The sequence below is a fragment of the Puma concolor genome, chromosome D4 (assembly GCF_028749965.1).
Source record: "Puma concolor isolate L17-30 chromosome D4, mPumCon1.1.hap2, whole genome shotgun sequence".
In the NCBI taxonomy this organism is placed as follows: Eukaryota; Metazoa; Chordata; class Mammalia; order Carnivora; family Felidae; genus Puma; species Puma concolor.
In genome coordinates this window covers 22,571,162-22,594,388 of record NC_141679.1, presented here as the reverse complement: position 1 = coordinate 22,594,388, position 23,227 = coordinate 22,571,162, and the positions used below count along the sequence as shown (strand labels likewise).

The window sequence follows — 23,227 nt, the reverse complement described above, 5'->3', positions numbered from 1 at the left end:
AACGTGGGGCTCAGTCCCATCACCATGAGATCATGACGTGGGCCAAAATCAAGAGTTGGGCGCTTAACCAACTGAGCCACCCAGGTGCCCCTGATCTTGCTTTTTAACAAGGAATACTCTTTTTTTTTCTTCCTTAATCTTGTTTTCTAATGGGAGAATGTAATTAGGAGCTAAGACACTTGACATTTGATTTTGGTGAGTGATTTAATTTGAGCCCTACCCCTCTGGGCATAGCAGAGCTTAAAATCTCGGGGGGTGGGGGGAACCTGTTTAGAAGCAGTCTGGAAGCATGGAGGTCACTCTTCATTTCCTCTGGGTTGTTATCCAGATGCAGTCCTATTTGTGCTTTTGCTTCACTTCACTCAGCTGAGCATGGCTGCTTTCTTGATCCTTTACATTTCACACCACTGAGTTTGATTGTTCTCAGGTCTATAGTTGCTCACTGGTAGCATTACTCACACTAATATTCTAGGCTTCAAATCCTAGCCAAAACCAGTCCCTTGAGATTCACAGATGGTGAGTCACTAGAGACCATGCAAAATACCCAGATTATCAAAGTCTTGTTGAAGCTATTTCTGCCAGGTGAATCTATAGTGTAACAGGCTTGACCATTAAATTTTGGAGTTATAATGTCCAAATCCTCATTTCAACAATCTGATGGATGAATTGTCTCAGTGAGTATGCTGGAGAGAGAAATCCACAAAAAATTCTGGCATGTTGCTCCAGGATCTTTCTTCACATATTGACTTTATTTGAGAAAATAAGCCCATCTCTTGTTAACACAGACAAACTGACAACCCAACTTCTCTCTTACTCTTTGCAATATTTTTTTGTTTCTCCTCCCTGATAGTCAATCTGATCCTGTCATTTGTATTAATAAAACTTTCTGTGTAAATCAAACTGCTGCTCCTTTGGAGAGTCATGAATAAACTATTAAAATCCAACCTCTATCTGTATATTGCCTGCCTTGTGAAAAATGAAATTAAAGGACTCATCTGTGAATACCAAATTCATGGCATTTGTAATGCTAGTGGATTTACAAGTTCATTCCCCAGGGCTGCAGTGCATCCAGATGAAAGAGACTCTCTGTGTTCACTGCAGGGTAGATTCATGAAGTTTTAGGGACCCCAAGAGGTAAACTGTTCTCGTGTTAGATAGGAATTGTTGGGTGATGATCTGCAAAGGCTTACAAGGGATATTAGTTCTTAGACTTAATCATGGTATCCAAAGTCTAGACTGCCTTCAGTGCTTAGAGTTCAGGATGGGCAGAACACTGAGAGTATTGGAAATATTTGTCCATTCACTCATTTTATTTTTGTTTTTATTTTTATTTTTTATTTTTTTTTGAGAGAGAGCATGTGCAAGTCAGCAGAGGGAGAGGGAGAGAGAGAATCCAAAGCAGGCTCTGTACTCTGTGCTGAGCCCGACATAGGGCTCAATCTCATGACCATAAAATCATAACCTGAACCAAAATCAAGAGTCAGACACTTAACCAACGGAACTATCCAAGTTCAGTGTATTAATATGTCATTCACTCGTGTATCAACATGTCTTGCACACCTACTTTGTACTAGAGACTCTGTTATACACTGAAAATACAAAGTTGAAAAAAAGGAGTATCTTTCAAAGAATGATTGCTTAGTTTATTGCAGCATCCTTGGATGTATAGTTTCCACATGAGTTGACATGCATTTGTTTAATTCTTGAATCTGTTTAAGCACCAGTGCTGATCTAGATGCCATAAGGGAGTAGACTGGCATGTCCTCAACATTTGCCCTAATTTCCATACCACTTCATCTGCCTACCTTTCTCATGATTTGCCTTTGTATTATTTAGTGTATTGATGTAAAAACATACCTACAATGTTCTCCTGTAATACTGTATGCTCCCTGGGGAAAGGCTAATAGCTGATTAATGTTTATAACCCCTACACTAAATATTTCTTGAGTAAACTTTGGAGGTGGCAGCTTACCATATACAGCACTGACATAGGTAAGAAAGGGTCACTAATTACTGAATTATTCAAGCAGTAATTTTTCTAGTCTGCTTGCCCCAGCACGCTCATGTGACTAATTTTGTTCTCATAGGGGCAGTCCGACGACTCTGGTTTTTAGTCTGGTTCTACCGTTGGCTGTGTAAGCTGTAGCACATCATATAATCTTTCTGCACCTCAGTTTCCCCATCAGTTTCTAAAAACAGTGGCCAGTTTAATTCAGATTCTATAGATAGATGTATGTGTTCTTTTTTACTAAGTGTAACCAAAATTGACTGCAGCCTGCTTGGTTTAGAGTGCTTTCTTAGAACCAGATGCTATTAGGATTTCCCAATTTTTAATGTTAAGACTTTAAAAATTCCTTCCCAGGATGTATTCTCAAAAAATACTGTATGGTATCCACTATGATCTTTAGGCTCTTAACATCTAGACCATGTAGGAAGACAAAAGTAAAGGAGAAAATTGGGGAAAGGATTTGTGAATTCAGTAAAAATGGTGGTCACATTTACCAGAGAGAGAGGTCTTACTGTGGAATGAAGATTCATCCAATCCCTGTGGTACTAAACAACATCCTGTCTTTCTGCTGGAAGGACTATCTCTGAAATGAGATTGGATGCATTTTACCTTTCCCTAAGTTGTATCTTTAAAAATATAGTCCCCAAAACACTTCTTTTTATTTTAGGAGAAAAAAAATGCAAGTCATTTTATGAAGATATGTTTTCATAGATAAAAACCACATTAAAAAGGGGCACCTGGGTAGCTCAGTTGGTTAAGCGTCCAAATCTTGATTTCAGCTCAGGACATGATTTCATGGTTTGTGAGTTCGAGACCCATGTCAGACTCAGCGCTGACATCATGGGAGTCTGCTTGGGATTCTCTATCTTCCTCTCCCTCTGCCTGTCCCAGCTCATGATCTCTCTATTTCTCTCTCTCTCTCTCTCAAAAATAAATAAAAAAAATAAACATTTATATATATATATATATATATATATATATATATATATATATATTCACTAGGAGTTCCTGGGTGACTCAGTCGGTTGAGTGTCCAACTCTTGATTTTGGCTCAGGTCATGCTTTTACAGTTTGTGAGATAGAAGCTTGAGTTGGCTCTGCACTGACAGTGCAGAGCCTGCTTGGGATTCTCTCTCCCTGTCTCTTGGCCCCTCCCCCACTTGTGCATGTGTATGCTCTTGCTATCTCAAAATAAACTTTAAAAAGTATATATTTATATATGCACTAATATACCTATATTCATTAAATAACATATTTGTATATGTATTCATAAATACTTCTCATGACCAAATATTTTAAAACATTAGGATGAAAAAAATATCTTTTTTTTTTCTTGCCACACATGTGGAAATGAATATTCATGGAGTATGTCCAGTTTGGTAGAACAGACACCTCCAACTCTTAAGATAACTGAGTAAGGTTCTCAGGTAAATGTTGTTCATGTCAACTGTCACAATGGATATTTTGTCAATATGAAATAATCCGAGGTGTATTTTCACTCTTCCAAATTTCTTTGCTCTGATTACTCTCATCTTAATTATGAATTCATGGAGGGAAACAGCTACATTTAAATTTAATGCACCTGGAGACAAATATATTAAATATTCATTTTATTTTAAGAATCTAAGTCACTAAGTCTTATAATTTACCTTACATATCTTAACTATGGTACATTTGTTTGCACATTCAAGTTATTCTAACTCCTAATTTTTACAGCAAATCCATAGGAAGTAGGCCCAAAGGTCACATTTGGCTAAGAGGCTAAGTGATTAGTCTAGGATTTTCCAAGTTAGATGTAGATTTAGAAATAAATACTAGCATGTTCCAGTTGATATCTTGAACTTACAAAACAAAAATTGATAAGGCTGGTGTTCAGATAAATCAACTGATACTATGAGTTAAACTTCTATCTGATGAAACAATGTGTCTTTAAAGAGATCATCCCCAAGAGTTAAGATTTGAAAATTCACATATCAAAGGTGAAAAGAGTGGCATGAAGCCAGAAACCCAGCATAAACCTTGAAGGGTAATGTGAGAAAGTAGTATTCCCAGTAGTCAAAGGGTAAGTGGCAGGTGCAGTGAAAGTGATGCCTCAGAAACGGTAGGGGCAGCATGGAGCCAGAAAAGAAAGTCCTCATGGAGTCAACAGCAATTAGTAGAAGACAAAGGAAAACATGCAAAGTAAGATATTCAGCCCCATGAGACATTAGAAGAATGCTAATTAAATCACAAGATACCTCTATGCACCCATTAGAATGGCAAAAATTAAAAGAATTGACAGTACTAAGTGTTGACAAGGATATGGAGCAACTGGAACTCTCATACATTACTGATGGTAATATAAAATGCTACTACCACCTTGGAAAACTGGAAGTTTCTTAAACATTAAACATATTCCTAAAGTATCATGCAGCTGTTCCACTGTTAGGAACATACCCAAGAGAAATGAAAAGCATATATTACCATTCAAATTCTATATGCAAACATTCCTTGCAATATCATTTATAATATACAAAAACAATCCAAATTTTCATGACATTGTTTGATTGTATAAAATTCTAAAACATTTTAGATTTTCTAGTGATACAATTCAGATTGGTGCTTGCCTGGGGAAAGGGCATAGGGAGGGATGGGTTATACAGGGGCACAAGGAAACTTTAGAAGAAACTTAGAAATTGCTCCATAACTTGATTGTGGTTTCACGGATACATACATGTGTCATGGATGCATACAGGTATCAAAACTCATCAAGCTGTACATTTTAAATGGATGCTATTTCTTGTACACAGATTGAATTTCAATAAAATTATAAAATTATCAGTCATTGGGAGACCCTGGATAGAAAGCTATGAGCAAAGGAAATCAGGATACAAGTAAGAATTCATCCTAGAATGAGAAACATAGGCAAAGACATAATCTAGATAGGACAAAAGCTGAGCTAGATATTTCCACCTCTCAGCTATCCTCTCCTTTTCACTTGGCTAAAGAATATAAATCTATAGGATTAACTATAACACTTCAAATAATAACTTATCTATAATTTATAGACTGCTTATTATATGACAGAGTTTACTACTAGATGCTCAAAAATGTATACCCCATGTTTTTAGACATAAAAATTGGGGTTGGGGGACTCACAGGGAGGTCTTTAATAATTTCTGGACTGTTTTTCCTTTTATTTCATCCCTTTAGTCCTACTTTCTATTACCCTTAAGGAATAATTCTTTGTGTATCTTACAGGGTGATTTACACATTCACGCCTTTTGAGGGGGTTTTATCTGTTATTACACCCAGCTTTTCAAGAAATCCCCCCCCCCCAAAAAAAAACCTCCTCTTCCTAAAGAAGCTTTCAGGGAATATGTTTTTTTCAAACTGGAGTTATATGCAGGCAGGCCAAAAATTAGCATTTGTTTTTGATATCCACAGTAGCTCTTTGGCATGGAGACTAGTCTGAATTTCCTTATGAGGCAACTGAGGTGGTAAAGATAAAGAGATCTTACCTGAGTTCACATAAATAAGTGGGGAATCTACAGTTTGATTCCAGACCTTTCTGGCTTCAGACAATGCACAGTCCTTCCCTTAAACTTAGTCATCAAATAGAGATTGGGGATTTGCCCAGATTGAGTTAGAGGTGGCCCAAGGCATCTGAAGCCAATAATTGGTAGAGAGATAGTATACTTAGATTGTAATTTTGGGGGAAATCTAAGAATCAGGGCACAGGGAGAGGTGTGGTATGATATATTAAACAAAACATAAGGATGAGGTTGGCTTTCATTGGGGAGATAGTCCCACGGTGTGCCAAAGCACCTTATCAGGCCCTGAAAATCCAGCTTCAAATACAAAATAGCTGCAGTCTCCTGTGAATTTCTAGTTGAGAGAGGGGCTACAGACCCTTGGACAAGTGTTTGTAATTCAGCAATTTGTGATACAGGTATGCACATGATGCTGTGAGGCTTAGATGTAGGCATCTAAGTTATACTGGAGAATCCAGGAAAAGCATTTCAGAAAAGATGTAGTTTAAAGCAAAAGCAATCAGGTGAAGAGTGAATGAAAGCCATTCCAGGAAAATCCGTTAGGCTCTGCTTATGCAGGATGCATGACATAAAATGGTTGTCCAGATCCATTGAAGCTATTTGTCAGGGCTGGAGTAGAGGGTGAGTATGAGTCAGGCATGTGTTGGGAGCTAAGAGGGGGGCTGGAGTAACAGTTCAAAGGGGTCTTGTGTGTTACATTAAAGTGTTTCAACTTTTTCCTTAAAACTTGGGGAGCCACAGAAGAACCCTCAGCAGATGAATGTTATAACATACATTTGTAATACTGGCTATCTGAAAACATGGCCTGCAGGTTGTCATAGGGATGTAGTCACCATTTTCAGCTTGCTTCTTTATTGTGCCCTGAGAAAGATGTAAGGGTGTCTTGGCTGTAGTATCTGAGAACATTGAGGTTGCTAGAATTGATTCTGTAGGATTGGCAAAGTTGACCTTTGAGAAAGGGCTTAACATTTATTGAATTCTGAGTATGTGCTAGACCCTGGGCTAGGTTCTTGCTCAGAGTTATTCTATATAATTCTCACAACTACCCTGTGAATGTGGCATTCAGGCACACACACAGTAAATACTGTGTCATCTGGGGCACAGTTAAGTGTTGCCTACATTTCTCAGGTAGTTTGACCCATACCAAAGTTTTGTCCAAGAGACTGGGAACAGAAATAATGAGTGCCACTTTCAGACAAGACAGGTAAGAGCCAGTGTGTATCTTCCATCTCCTTATTCCCATATCATAGTGAACTTGGAAATACTGTGTATTTCAGATGACATAAGTTCAAGTTCAGGAACAGTCAACCAATCTACATGAGATACTGAGTAAGATATAAACCCTTCTTTTTGTGAGCCACTGACTTTTCAGAGTTATTGATTACTCCACTATACCCTAAACTACCCTTGCTAATGTAGTGTCCCTTCAAACAAACCTATTTATACGTTTGTACATTTGTTTATTTGGAGTGAAGTTTTAAAAATGTCTACTAGAGACATTTCTGGTTTGGTCAAAAGAGACACAAGGACATGTCACTAGTTTTATCAGAAGTCACACTTATAAACTTGAGTCACCTTGCACCAAGGCTTCTATTTAATCCACTGATCTTCTAGGGTGGCTATTGATTAGCACCTTGGACAGTAGTATGACTAGTCTGCCCCTTAATCTAATTTTAGACAGTATTAACCCTCATGTGTAGATGAGAAAATGGAGGCTAAGACAAGTAACTTGTGCAAGTTCAAATGTTTAGTAAATGATAGAGGTTATATTTGAATTAGCTTGTTTAATTATTATAACTTGTCTGAATTCAGAGGTCATTATCTTTCCAATACTCTAGACCATCATTTATATTATTGAATTGTTCAACAAAGACAGTCTCTTAACATGCAGTTGTATTGGTATTAAATCCTTCTATGTGTGTTTTTTAAAATTATTCTTAAAATATTAAAAAAATTTTTTAATGTTTACTTACTTTTGAGAGAGAGGGAGAGAGACAGAGCATGAGTGGGGGAGGGGAAGAGAGAGAGGGAGACAGGATCCAAAGCAGGCTGCAGGCTCTGAGCTCTCAGCACAGAGCCGGATGTGGGGCTTGAACTCATGAACCGTGAGATCATGACCTGAGCCAAAGTAGGATGCTCAACCGACTGAGCCACCCAGACACCCCTAAAATATTTTTTAGACAGAAAGTATGAACAGGAAAGAGGGGCAGAGAGAGAGAGAGAGAGAGAGAGAGAGAGAGAGAGAGAGAGGATCTTAAGCAGGCTCCAAGTTCAGGGCAGAGCCACACGCAGGGCTCGATCCTATGACCCTGGGATCATGACCTGAGCTGAGATTAAGAGTTGGACACTCGGGGCGCCTGGGTGGCGCAGTTGGTTAAGCGTCCGACTTCAGCCAGGTCACGATCTCGCGGTCCGTGAGTTCGAGCCCCGCGTCGGGCTCTGGGCTGATCGCTCAGAGCCTGGAGCCTATTTCCGATTCTGTGTCTCCCTCTCTCTCTGCCCCTCCCCCGTTCATGCTCTGTCTTTCTCTGTCCCAAAAATAAACGTTGAAAAAAAAAATTTTTAAAAAAGAGTTGGACACTCAACCAACTGAGCCACCCAGGTGTGTGTTTATTTTATATCATCTTGTCCTCACAAGCAGCCTCCTTTGCCCCAGCTTGAAGGTGAACTTGGAAATACCATGTATTTCAGATGGCGTTAAGTTCAAGTTAGAGAACAGTAAGCAGAGTATTTTTAAAAGCTCTGGACACCTTGGAAAAATAGCAGGGCTTTAAAGTTGTTGATTTAGAAATAGCTAAGAAAATAAAAAGAAAACCACAATCTTTGCTGAAATTAATAGGAGCACTAATGAGGAGAGGATGAGTGTGTGTGCTGCCCCTAGTTCTGATCTCGGAGACGCACTCTGTGTCCTGCCACATCCTGCACACCTTTGAAGAGGAGTGGGTGGCCAAGCAGATCAAGAAGGTGCTTAACATGAAAGCCAGCCTGATCCTGGGCTTCTCTGCAAAATGGGACTGTGACAAGAATAAGCGGAAGAAATAAGAAAGTACTCCTCACGTGTGTGAACCTCACTCTGTTCCATCACCTCCATGCAGCTCAGCATGTTTATTGGAAACCATTATGTCACGGTACCATTGTTAATAAATGAGCTGCTCACGTGGGAAAAAAAAAAGAGGATTTCCCAGGTCTCCAGAGGAGCAGTGACTTGCTACAGGAAACCCACACCAGCTAGTGATAAGAGCACAACCATAAACCCTGTGCCTGCCATCCTAACAACAATTTTTCTACAGCAGGAAATGTTTCTGCCCCTCTTTTTTGCTCTGCAAGACTGTCTCTGTGTTGGATTCTATGAGCTCATTTGCAGAATTACACTCAAATGCATTTTTCTTTACCCCCAATAAATAAATAGCTCTGGGATATTTACTAATAGTTCTGGTTTGCACAAATATTCTTTCAGACTGGAAACCGTGGGAGAATGAGAAGCCTTGTAAGCTGCCTACCAGGTACTTTTCACATCTTACTTGGCTAGATGTGTCTGTGACGATGAGGGGAGACATTTAGGCTGTTCTTTTCTCAGTTCCAACCTGCCCAGAACTGACCTATCTGCAGTTATTATGGACTTGGTAGACAGCAAAGCAGAGTGAAAAAAATATCAGTTTGGGAATTTGAAATTGCTAAGTTTGCATTTCATGTTTGCTGTGTGATCTTAGGCAGCTCGCTTGAACTGTCTTAGCCTCTGTTTTCTAAGCTCTAAAATGAAGATAAAGTGATATGTGAATGTTCTCCATGAAGCAAGTATCAGTCACTTCAGTAATTAATCCTCGAGCAAGAATTGCATTAGCCTTTGGTACTAGGAGACACATGAACTTCTTCAATTCTCAAGGGCTTGCTTGGATGGGGAGGTCTTGGGAAAGGCCTAAATCTTGACACAGAATGTGGCCAAGTCCTTAGCTCCCTCTCCCTGGAACCATGGTCACATGCAGGAAAATGATTCTGTTTGTGCTTAATAGAAGCTGTTTATGTAGTGGGCTTCAGGACTCAGCATGACAGTGGAGAGAAGAGCATCATTGTTTTGTATCTTGGACACTGAAAATTAAAAACCTGTGAGCTTCCTCAGTGATAGTGGTGAGACATCATTGGAAGAAACTGAGACTGCTAGTAGCTACATTGGCTTTCCAAAAATCAGCCATCGTGGTGACTGGTTCTGTTGTCTGTGACTAAATTATTACAGCCTTCTCCTGGCTGAAAGCAGAAGGCAATAAGCAATAAGGAGTACTAATTTATAAGTTACATAAGTATTCCTTGGCTCTGAGTAGTCCCTTAGGGTGGGGAAATTTGGACATTACCTTCTTCATTATAGGGATGGGGCTTGGAATTTAAATTAAAAGTCTAAATTTAAATATATTATTGTTCCTTTGCAGCCTTATTTTTTATTCCATGCTGACCAAGTTAGGCCTATGGCTACAATATCTTATATTTATTAGGTTTGTCGTAAAGATTAGGGGTAATACAGTCCATAGCCTAGCATCGGTAGGTAATACAGTTCATAGCCTAACACCTAGTAGGCAGTCAATGAGTGGTAACCATCAACATTATTATTTTAAAAATTAATTTTATCAGATACTACTGCTTGGGATAGTTGGGGCATTGGTAAGTTGTAAGTCTACAAAGCCTAAATTTTATATAATATTTTTAAACTGATTTTATTTATCTTCAGAAACACTTTTTTTTTTTTTTTTAATGTTTATTTTTGAAAGAGAGACAGAGCGCAAGCTGGGGAGGGGCAGGGAGAGAGGAGGACACAGAATCCAAAGCTCCAGGCTCTGAGCTGTCAGCATGGAGCCTGATGCGGGGCTCCAACTCACGAACCGTGAAATCATGACCTGAGCTGAAGTCGGAGGCTTAACCGACTGAACCACCCAGGTGCCGCCAGAAACACTTTTTTAAAAACTTTTTCTGTTAACATTACCAACAGCTCTTAATGATCTTTTGTCTTTCAACCTTCCGAATCAACCTACTACTTACTGCTTGAACACTTTCACTATGTAGCTGCCAATCTTTCCAGCTCATGGAAGACTGAGAATCATATCTTAGGTTCAGTGGTGATGTTCAAAATACTTACAGCTAGTGCAGTATGGACCATACTAATCACAATGGAGGCTGGCTGTCACCTGGGTGGTCATACTGGCACACACCAGAGCAATAGTGCGACTCATTTTATATCTCTCTGAATCCTTCCTAGTGCCTTCCACATAAAAGAGACTCAACAAATATTTATTCATGATTTAAGTTGGGAAGTTTCTATAAAGTAATATCAGGGGAGACTGGCTACTAAGTGTCCTCCCCCCAATTATCCCAGTTAGGTCTCCAGTTTTGTGGGCTGAGGAACTCAGGTTAGTTGAACTTACAAACTTAGGCATGAATTGGAATTCCAATTTATTTATTTAAAGTAGAGCTATGTATTGATATTTACTGTGGTCTCAGCACTGCATTTCTTTTTTTTTTTTCAACGTTTATTTATTTTTGGGACAGAGAGAGACAGAGCATGAACGGGCGAGGGGCAGAGAGAGAGGGAGACACAGAATCGGAAACAGGCTCCAGGCTCTGAGCCATCAGCCCAGAGCCCGACACGGGGCTCGAACTCACGGACCGTGAGGTCGTGACCTGGCTGAAGTCGGACGCTTAACCGACTGCGCCACCCAGGCGCCCCAGCACTGCATTTCTTGAGTAAAGGCTGACTTACGTGGGAAGTCAAGTTATCACAAGAGGATACTGTGACTTGCATAATATCAAGGAAGAAATCCTTATATTTATGGTCAGTTGGTTTCAACAAAGGTACCAAAGCTGTTTGGTAAAGGAAAAGAGAGTCGTTTCATCTGGAAAAATTGGCTATGCACACGCAAAAAAAGGAGCCTAGTCTCTATGTCACATCATACACACAAGAAAAATAACTCAAAATGGATTACAGCCCTGAATTTCAGAGCTAAAACCATGAAACTTCTAGAAGAAAACTAGGAGAAAATATTTCTGACCTTAGATTAGGCAATAATTTTTCCATCAATAAAAGAAATAATTGGGGTGCCTGGGTGGCTCTCAGTGGGTTGAGCATCCGACTCTTGATTTCGGCTCAGGTCATGATCTCACAGTTCATGAGTTCAGGCCCTGCATTGGACTCTGTACTGATAACACAGAGCCTGCTTGGGATTCTCTGTCTTCGTCTCTGTCTCTCTGCCCTCCCCCAGCCCCACTCTCTGTCTCTTTCAAAAATAAATAGGGGCACCTGGGTGGCTCAGTTGGTTAAGCGTCCAACGTGGGCTCAGGTCACAATCTCACCGTTTGTTGGTTCAAGCCCTGTGTCAGGCTCTGTGCTGACAGCTCAGAGCCTGGAGCCTGCTTCTGATTCTGTGTCTCCCTCTCTCTCTGCCCCTCCCCCACTCACACTCTGTCTGTCTCTCCCTCTCTGTCAAAAAATGAATAAAACATTTTAAAAAATGTTTAGGGGTGCCTGGGTGGCTCAGTCAGTTAAGCCTCCGACTTTGGTCCAGGTCATGATCTCATGATTTGTGGGTTTGAGCCCCTTGTCAGGCTCTGTGCTGACAGCTCAGAGGCTGAAGCCTGCTTCTCTCTGCCCTCTCCCAGCCTCTCTCTCTGCCCCTCCCCTGCTCACTCTCCATCTCTCTCTCTCTCAAAAATAAATAAACATTAAAAATTTGTAATAAAAATAAATAAGTAGACATAAAAAATAAAAAGAATGATAAATTTTACTTCATTAAAAAAAAAAAACACTTTTACTCTTCTGAAGAAGGAAAATAAAAAGACCAGTAAGTGACTGGGAGAAAATATTTGTGAAACATATATCTGAAAAAGGGTTTGTATCCAGAATATATAAATAATGTTTATCATTCAATAATAAGACAATGTAATTAAAAAATGGGAGGCACATTTGAATAGTTATTTCACAACAAAAATATACAAATTGCCAATAAGCACATGAAAAGATGCTTAATATCAGTCATTAGAGAAATCAAATTAAAACCACAATGCGATACCTCTACGCACCCACTGGAATGGCTATAATCCAAAGACTTACAATATTAGTGTTGGTGAAGATGTGGAGAAACTGAAATCTTTGTACATTGCTGTTGAGTATGTAAAATGGTATAAGCACTTACATATACTTCCATCTAACCTAGCAATTTCACTTCTAGGTATCTACCTACCCCAGAGAAATTAAAACATGTTCACACTAAGACTTGTGGCAATTGCCCGTGGCAATTTATTCATGTAATCCAAGTATGCCAGAGCTAGTGAACAGATAAAATGTAGATGCATACATATATTTGAATGGAATGCTATTTGTCAATTTTAAAGATGATCTATCGATACCTACAACATAGATGAACCTCAAATATATTATGCTAAATGGAAGAATTCGTTATAAAGGACTATATATTATATGACCCTGTTTATATAAGATTTCCAGAAAAGGCAAATCTATAGAGACAGAAATTCAGATTTATAGTTGTCTGGGACTGAGAGTCTGAGTAGGAATTGATTGCAAATGAGCACAAGGAAACTTTGGATGATGGGAATATTCTAAAACTAGATTGTGGTCATGATTATACAACTGTATAAATTAAGAGTCATTTGACTGCACACATATAATGGATGACTATTGTGCTATGTAAACTATCCTTCAATACAGGTGTAAAAAATTCAAGGACAGGAGAGTGGCCTGCTGTATAAAATCTTGAGACATCAAGCCCCATAGAGTAGCTGTGCCTATCTGTGCAACAGAAACATTTGCCTCTCAAAGAATTGTGCCTGGGTAGACCCATCTGGAACACTGAAGAAAGGAGTTAGAAACAGTGATTCTGTTTATTTAAAATTCTTCATTGATCAGGGTGCCTGGGTGGCTCAGTCGGTTGAGAGTCCAACTTCAGCTCAGGTCATGATCTCATGGTTCGTGAGTTCAAGCCCCACATCAGGCTCTGTGGTGACAGCTTGGAGCCTGGAGCCTGCTTTAGATTCTGTGTCTCTGTCTCTCTCTGACCCTCCCATGCTTGCGCTCCTCTCCCCCTCAAAAATAAACGTTAAAAAATTAAAAAAAAATTATTCATTGGCCAAAGCCCATTTGTATGGATACATTCTGTTTTTTATTATGTTAATATAATCAATATTTTTCTGGCATGAGAATCATTTTGTCTGTGAAATGATATGGCATATTTCTGTTCTAATTCATTTTTGGTCTTTTTATAGTTGAACAAAAAGAAGGTACTCAGTTCTGGTAGTTATAGCTTAAATTATATCCAAAGGAATTAAGTCATTTCTAAATTCCCTTCTCTCCAAATTATTGGAGAATATTTAACTGCAGTCCCACGTATAACTACACATAACTACACACATATGCACACACACACAAATTACCACTTCATTAGTAACCTACAAAGTTCTTTTTTCCTAGAGAAATATTATCTTACTTTCCCATAAACTTACTAGTAAGTCCTTAACAGTTTTTGAGTTTTGTAGATATGGAAGATAGTATTTAAGTGGGGGAATATATGTACATTAATCTTACAGAGATATTCATAAATTTCTCCAAGTAGAGGTGAAAAATGGAGATATATTTTATTCATTCTTTGAAACCAGAAAAGGAGGGGAAGAGATGGAAAATACAAATATATGTACAAAGTAGGACATTTACTTCCCCAAAATGTAAATAAAGTATTTGGCGGGGGAGAGGAGGAGTGATTTAAAGAATAAGAATTTTAAAGTGTTGGTTGGTTGTTTATTTTCCAAATCAACAATGTGATTCAAGGGAACACTAATAAATGAAACATTACTTTCCAATAAATAGATTCAGGATGTGGCTATAATAGCCCTTTCAAACTGGCCTATCTTACCGAAAAGTGATACTGGAAATAGAGTGTAGGTTCTTTTCTAAGGCTCCATCTATCATTCTCCTCTTACTACTGTGGAAATCATGAGTCAATACAACCAGATCTGGTTAGAGAAGGATGACATTGACAAACAGATCAGGTTTGGACACACCATAAATATCACACAGTACCTCCCACAGCAGGCCAAGGCAAAGCCTGGTGAAACAATCTATCATTCTAAGTACAATGCATATGGAGGATGTCCAAAGATGTTGCTGATTGCTGCTGCCCTAGCAAAACTTCTTTTTTTCATTAATGATGGAGTTCAAGTCCACATCATTCTTTCCATCTTTTCTTTTGCTCCTTATGTGTGGGCCCACGAGCACATGGCACATTTAGAAGTTGTTTACTTCTACAATTCAGTATTTCTTCAGTCTGAGATTCTTATCAGATAATTTTTTTAAGCAGACTCCCTTAAGACTAGTTGTTTTGTCCCTAAAATGGTTTTGATGCTGTTGATGTATTTATTACTTTAGGTAAAGCATTCACATCAGTGGTCTCCAAAGGGAGATGGGGAAGTGTAACAAAAGGAGTGAGAAGAAGGATCCATTAGAGTGTGGGAACAAAGTACCAGAACTTCTTTTTCAGTTGTTCTCTAGCATGAAAGATTACTTATGCTTCATAGTATTTAACATGTGGATTAGTACTGGTGCACTCATAGGTCGCTGTGTGAGCGGGTCACAAATTATCTATGAGTTACCCTGAGGGAAGATGGGGGTCTCACATTTTGGAGGGATTAATTGACCCAGTGTTATTCCTGTTTGTTCGTTTATTAATTTTAAACACACTACATGATGTGGAAACAATTTCAGTGGTTTTAAAACAAATCCATAGGTTGAAAAATAGGAAAAATTCTAATAAAAAAAATGGCAGCTCTAGTTCTTAGCAGTAGCTCTTTGGCAACCAAACCAGGAAGTAAAAACAATGGTTATCTAATTATATGTGTCAAGAAGATGGGCAAGGAATTTTTTTAATTATAAAGAAAATTTGTTGAAATTAAATTTTACATCCACCTTTGTTAACAAGAAACAATTGTGTTGAAGTTTAGTTAATGATAGTACATATGGCATACATATGTTGAATTTGCTTCTTTTTCTAATTGGATATTCGCTCAAGCTATTTGGAGACCACTTAGTTAGAAATCTCACTTGGAATTTGTGTATACATGATTCTGGGTGTTTCTGAGCGAGAAGACCTCTCAGGAGGGGTGGGGAATGTGTGAATTCAGGGTAACAGCAAGGAATCTGGCAGATACTCGATATAAGAAGCAGGTGGGGGGCGCCTGGGTGGCGCAGTCGGTTAAGCGTCCGACTTCAGCCAGGTCACGATCTCGCCGTCCGTGAGTTCGAGCCCCGCGTCGGGCTCTGGGCTGATGGCTCAGAGCCTGGAGCCTGTTTCCGATTCTGTGACTCCCTCTCTCTCTGCCCCTCCCCCGTTCATGCTCTATCTCTCTCTGTCCCAAAAAAATAAATAAACGTTGAAAAAAAAAAAATTAAAAAAAAAAAAAAAAAAGAAGCAGGTGGATCCTGGATACAGCTGATACTCTGGATGTGTAAACCTGGATACTACATGAATTGCTTAGCGTCTGGGTGTCCTTATCAAAACCTAGACCACTGTCCCTGTGTTCCACATGACCGAGAGGAGGAGCAGCATAATGTTCTGCTTTTCCATGCACTAGGTCAAGGCATCTGAAAGTGATAAATAGCACAATGCCACAAGCAGTGTAAAAATCTCAACTTAAGTCTCAGGTGGTAAAAGATGAGCCATGAAAACCTATAATATTAAAGTAATGTATTCTTAACAACTGACCTCTATATGTACAGGGGAAAAAGATGTTTATTTGGATTAGCTCAGAAATTCTACTAGTGGTCATCTACCCAGAGACTCCAACTTAATTTACACTTTTAATTAATTAGTTAAGCAAATATTTATTGAATGCCTACTAAGTGCTTAGTGCTAGTAATTAATGCCATTTACTGAGCATTTTCTATGCCAAGCTGTGGGCTAAACCTTTAAATATGTCAGTGTGATTAATCCCTGAACAACTTTTTTTTAAGTTTATTTATTCATTTTTAGACAGAGAGAGATAGAAAGAGAGAGAGAGAGAGACAGAGAGAGAGGGAAAGCTGGAGAGGGGCAGAGAGAGAGAGAGGAAGGGAGAGAGAATCCCAAGCAGGATCTGCACTGTCAGCACAGAGCCTGATGCAGGGCCCAAACCCACAAACCTCAGATCATGACCTGAGCCAAAATAAAGAGTCAGAGGCTCAACTGACTGAGCCACCCAGGCACCCCAATCTTTCAACAAGTTTTAAAGTTAATTACAGAAATAAGGAAATCAAGGTACAAAAAGATAAAGTATTTAGCCCAGTTCTAAACAGGAGTTTCTGGAACAACCTCAGATCTATGGACACAATGCCTTGATGGATGGAAAACTATATAGAGAGTGAGTGGAGGGGAAAGGAGAGAAAAACCTTGGGAGGTAGGAGAACAATAGCCTGTCTCTGAACGACTTTTTGTTTTTAATTGAAGTATAGTTGATACACAAGGTTACGTTAGTTTCAGGTGCCCAACATAGTTGTTACATGCTGAGCTACTTTCTTAAGGGAACTGCCTGGTACTTTGTCCTCAGATCCCTCTAGCTTATGTTATTTGAAACTTTCCACAGACAGGAAAGAGACTTCTTCTGTAGCCCCTGTCATTGTTTCAGGATTGTATCAATCTCTCAGCTCCTCTCATTCTGACCTTCATTTTATGCCCCTCCCCCTGACCCTGTCCCATACCTGGCCTTCTGCTCATTCCCCAATGGCACCTCTTCCTATCCTTCAAAATCAGGCTCTCAGGGACTGTCTTTGACAACTCTTACCAGATGTTTCTCAGGCCATAGTCTTCTTGGGTCTTTGCTTATGGGTGATACAAGGTTGAAGTCCAAGAGACTATCAGCATCCTCCAGACCCATCTGCACTGTTCTTGTTTGAATAAACTCCTCAGGTCTCAGCTCTTTCTAACCAGAGGGTACTGGTATTATGTCTTACTTTGGCTTGGTGAGAAGTTTGCCCCTCGGATTGCAGATCAGCTTGCTCTGCTGCCCTGCCCGGAAGTCTTCTTTTCAGACCATCTGATAGCTCTACTCAGACTTCCCCTCTTGCATTCCTTAATCTGGCTTCCCTCCCTTGTCTGAGCCTCAATTAAAATAGGGCAGGCCTCTTTCAGAATTGTGACATTTGTCTTGACCTTCCCAGGTGCCTCTGTGTGTTGCTTCTACGCTTTGACATTTAGGCTTTAAAATCATCATCACGATCAGTATTTTTATCATCATCATTTGTATTGGTTCCATATATTTGTCTTATTTTTTTTTTTTAATTTTTTTTTCAACGTTTATTTATTTTTGGGACAGAGAGAGACAGAGCATGAACGGGGGAGGGGCAGAGAGAGAGGGAGACACAGAATCGGAAACAGGCTCCAGGCTCTGAGCCATCAGCCCAGAGCCTGACGCGGGGCTCGAACTCACGGACCGTGAGATCGTGACCTGGCTGAAGTCGGACGCTTAACCGACTGCGCCACCCAGGCGCCCCAATTTGTCTTATTTTTAAAAAGAACACAGAATAAAGGTGAAGTTCTCATAGTCTTACTCAACCTCTCAGCTCCCTTTCTCCCTAGAGCCATCCAGTATCATGGATTACAGTTTCTACATATATGTACCCAGAAGCAATTAATAATAACTGATGTTCATTGACCACTTAGTATACAACTAGCAGTATTCCAGGTGGCTCACGTGTATTCCTTCCTCGACTTTGAAACAATCCTATATGAAATAGGTACTTATTATTTCCTCCACTTAAACGTGGGGCTATCAAGAACTTAAATAACTTGCACAAAATCACACAGCTAATAGGTAGTGGAACTGAGATTCAAAGGCAGGCAGGCAGGCATCTAACTCCAGAACCAGTGGGCTTCATCATATGTTAATGCTGGTAACTGCTCTAGTATATTACACAACGTTTTGTGATATTGCTTAGAGGATTTTTTAAATGCCCAAAAATTCAGTTTAAAAATTTCCCTCAAGGGGCACCTGGGTGGCTCAGTCAGTTAAGCAACCGACTTTAGCCCAGGTCATGATCTCACAGTTTATGAGTTCGAGCCCCACATTGGGTCTGACAGCTCAGATGCCGGGGAGCCTGCTTTAGATTCTGTGTCTCCCTCTCTCTCTGCCCCTCCCCGACGCCCCCGCTTGCACTCTGTCTCTGTCTCAAAAATGAACATTAAAAAAAATTTTTTTTAATTTCCCTTGGTTAATTTTTCTTCTCAACATTATGTTTTTGAGATATTAATCCAAACATTGATATTTACTGCTATATAATATTCTATTAGGAATATCCATCATAATTTACTATATTCTCCTCAATGGGCACCTAAAGTGTTTCTGATTTTCATTACTAGAAGCTGTGCTGCAGTGAGCATTGTTGTGCATGTCTCCTTGGTAATAGTCATGTTCTCCTCCAATTCAAATAAGGCTATTTCATCATTGCCTTTATCAATTGATAGGATGAAGTGGTTAATTTAAATGATTGCTACCAATATCTGACTGATTGGTAAAAGATGAGTTATTTGCTGGATTTTGCATTTTAGTAGACTTATTAGAGGAAATAATGTAATGCTGTGAAGAATTCCAGAACTGAGGAAGAAAAGGTGCATTTGAAGATCATATGTAGGGGAGGATAGCCCTGGTATCTTCAGGACACCTGCCATCCATCCACTAAGGCTGACTTTCCTCTTCAAATCATGGAAATCTAGGTCTCCATGAGAGTCTTTGTTTCGGCACCAATATTCCAAAGTGGTTCAGATGCTACACAAACCATTTCAGTGCCCCCTTTTCGCCCTTATCAACTGTAAACATATAGACAGAATATTTATTGGATTACAGAGTACTCTGGGATATAATAGCCATGTGACTTCAAGATAGAAGAAAAGAAATTTCTAAATCTTGAAAACGATGTGTGGATATGTTTGCACACCAAGTGGGATTTCCTCTGTCGTCCAGGCAGCCTTGCTCTTGAATAATTTAAGTTGCTTGAATTGGCAGGCATCTGTGCTCAGCACTGCCCTACCAACACACACATTGCTTGCCCTTTGAATGGAGATGGTCCAAGAAGAAACATCAGAGCCCTATCTACCAGAAGCCCAAGAAGATTTCGTGTCGTGACACCTGCAGTATTTTATTCATGAAGAAGCTTCACTAGAATGAATTGTTTTTCTGAATAAGCTCATTGCAAATAAATTCACTTGTCTCTTATTTGATGCGTATGTGGCTTTTCCATATACATCTTGGTATATGGCACAGATGTTGTCCTGGAATAGAAGACCCACTGGACCTGAACTATAACAAGTGGAAAAATAGAATTTCCTATTAACAGCACAGCATCAAGGAAGAATGTCTAGTTCTAATTCTAACACTCAGTGGTTTGGTGAAATTGGACAAGTTACTATAAGTGGGAATCAGAACATTACTGATCTCACCATATTGTAAGATGATTACAATAATATTCTCTAAGTTAGTATAAGTTAGCTAAATTCATTTTTAAAAATCTAATCTGTTTCTTAAACACTTATTAGTATACCTTATGTAGCAGTGATCTACACAGAAAAATCCTGTGAAATTTACTGTAAAATGGACATACTGACACCTCATTCCTAGAGTTTATGTGGGGAGAAAAATGGCTCGATACATGTAGAGTACTATGTGTAAGAAAAAAGCCTGGCCACCTGTCAGGTTCTCTCTAATTGTGATTCTGTTATTCAGGGATCACTCAGCTGGTGGCTACAAAAGAAAATAACGGTCACTAGTTACTTTAATGTTAAAGTGCAGAACATCTCAATCTAGGAGGCCTGCTACTCTTCCCCAGGAGAAACCAAGGACAGCAGTTTAATGAGCATACCTACCCTTCTCTTACCCAACATATATAAAAGAAATCTGCAGAAAGGATTCTTAAGGAAATATGGGTTGTATAGAGTGGTAGCAATTCCATCCTTAGCAAGAAAGGATTATGTGGGGCGCCTGGGTGGCTCAGTCCGTTAAGGGTCCAACTTTGGCTCACAGTTTGTGAGTTCAAGCCCTGCATTGGGCTTTGTGCTGACAGTTCAGAGTCTGGAGTCCACTTCAAGTTCTGTGTGTCTCTCTCTGTCTGCCCCTCCTCTGCTCATTCTCTCTGTCTCTCTGTCTCTCTCTCTCAAATAAATACACACTAAGTATTTTAAAAAATAAAAGTAAAAAGAAGAAAGCATCATGTGCTTTGTTCTCCTATCTTTCCACAGGTTGGGCATGCCCAAGTTGCCTTCCCTGACCGCATAAGTAAGTCAAGGACTAAGGATAATCTGTTAGACGTTGCTGAGTCACAGTTGGTTAAGATCCTACTCTGGATTTCAGTTCGGGTCATGATCTCACGGTTTGTGAGATTGAGCCTGAGTTGGGCTCTGTGCTCACAGCCTGGAGCCTGCTTAGGATTCTTTCTTTCTCTCTCTCTCCCTCTCTCTCTGTCTCAACCCCTTTCCCACTTGCACTCTCTCTCTCAAAATAAATAAACATAAAAAAAAAGAAACAAAGAAATTGCTGAGCTGGGGGCACCTGGGTGGCTCAGTCAGTTAAGCATCATATTCTTGATTTCACTCAGGGGATGATTTCAATTTTGCTGACAGTGTAGAGCCTGCTTGGAATTCTCTGTGTCTCTTTCTGTCTCTTTCTGTCTCTCTCTCAAAATAAATAAGCTTTAAAAAAGAATTGTTAGAGAAATTGCTGAGGGGCGCCTGGGTGGCTCAGTTGGCTAAGCGTCTGACTTGTCTCAGGTCATGATCTTATGGTCCATGGGTTCGAGCCCCACCTCAGGCTCTGTGCTGACAGCTCAAAGCCTGGAACCTGCCTCAAGTTCTCTGGCTCCTTCTCTGTCTGCCCCTCCCCTGCTGGTGCTTTGTCTCTGTCTCTCTGTCTCAAAAATAAATAAACATTAAAAAAAGTTTTTTTTTTTTAAGAAATTGCTGAGTTGGGGCATGTGGGTGGCTCTATTGGTTGAACACCTGACTCTTGATCTTGGCTCACGTCATGATATCACATTTCATGGAACCGAGCCCCACATCTGGCTCTGTGCTGACAGTATAGAGCCTTCTTGGGATTCTCTCCCCCTTCTCTCTGCCCCTCCCCCCCAGTAAATAAATACATATTTAAAAAATTGCTGAGCCACTGAGTTGATAAATCATCTGTTCTCTAGGCTTGAGCATGTTAAGGGACCAGAGGGATACGACAGTGCAGAAGGAGAAAATCCCATGGTGAAGCCTGCAAGTCTATGTTTGCTGTGACCAGGATATGTGAGTGGAACCTCACTGAAGGTGAGTAGGTGACTGAATATTAAGCTTCTTTCAAAATTGCTGCCCCATTCCAGGTGCCACCCATTGGGCAAAGGAAGCCCAGCAGTAAGAGGATGTGGGTGGATCACCTGCGCCAGGCCTGAGGCCAGGAGGAAGAAGCCCCGCCCCAGTCAGATCCCAACATCAGGGAGTTAAGCAGGGAGAAACCCCCCGAAGTCCCACCTGCGAGTCCAAAAATGCCTCCCGTGAGGAAGTCAGCCTGTGGTAGAGAGAAGGAAATGAGGGCCAGACAGTGGCCCCTTGGCAAGAGAGAGAGGCCAGTTTACTCTGAATGGTCGCTTTGCAGAACGTCTTCCTTCCTCTCCTTCATCCTTGCTCCAGTCCCAGAAGAGCAATCATAGCAAAGGAGGTGAAGAATGGTACGAGAGAGAACACCCTCTCCACTCCCTGTCACCTCCCCTTGTTCCAAGCCACGTACATACCTGTCTGTCCTGTCTTGAATTGTAGAGGAAGTGAGCTGTGAGTTGAAATTGACATTAAGGTTTTTAAACAGAGCACCAAAATCAGTCAGAAAATTTAGGAAATTGGACTGAGATACCACTTGGGAGCGTGAAATCCAGTGGGAATGGAGACTTGACAAAGAACTTTTATTAAAAAACAAAACAAAACAAAACAAAGACAAAAAACCTTTTCATGGTTCTATCACAAGTTGATACACCTTGATGAAATCCGTTAAATTAGTGATCAGTTATTCATTATAAATGTTTCTAGCCTTATAGGACTAAGTGTCCTGAGAAGGTGTTCCTCCAAACAGATCTTGTGAGCTTTTTACTCTGTCTTGGCAGAAAGGAAACTTGGCCTGCTTTCCGTATGGCTAATCTTAAATTGTTCGTGCATTTGTTCATTTATTCAATCTACATTTATTGAGCATTTAGTGTGCCAGACACTGAACTACTGAACCAGACTCTTGGGATAATTAAGCAGGCCAAATACTCAGTTCACATGATTTCACATGGAATAAAAAGACTTTTTTTTTTTTTTTTTTTTTTTTGCTGAAGCTTTTGAAGCAGTGGCAGACGCTGCCCAAAATAAATTGTGGGCTTTACAACCAAATAGCATTCTGAACTGCCCAGTAGAAATAATGGTGACCATGCATGCTGGGCTTCCCAGGGAAGCCTTGATTTCTTATAATTTCATTTTTTTTGCAATAAAGTAAATTTATTCAGTATGTAAGCTAAGTGCAATTTATTTTTTATGACTTTGTAACACTTTTCATTTAAATTTATAAATAATGAAACATCCTTTGTTAGAACACATGCCCAGTTTTTTTATTTGAAAAATGTGGATGGCTTAGTTCTATAGATTTTTTAAAAAGCAAATTTAGATCTAGATTA

At 39.8% G+C, this 23,227-nt stretch overlaps 1 long non-coding RNA gene across 1 annotated transcript in view; it reads left to right on the top strand.

The window, feature by feature from the left end:
- The window catches only part of LOC147574755 (uncharacterized), a 140,160-nt gene that overhangs the window by 73,683 nt on the left and 43,250 nt on the right, over positions 1-23,227 (top strand). The window contains exon 4 of the long non-coding RNA XR_015243293.1: positions 21,737-21,854. This is a non-coding gene — a long non-coding RNA (uncharacterized LOC147574755). The remainder of the gene's footprint in view (positions 1-21,736; positions 21,855-23,227) is intronic.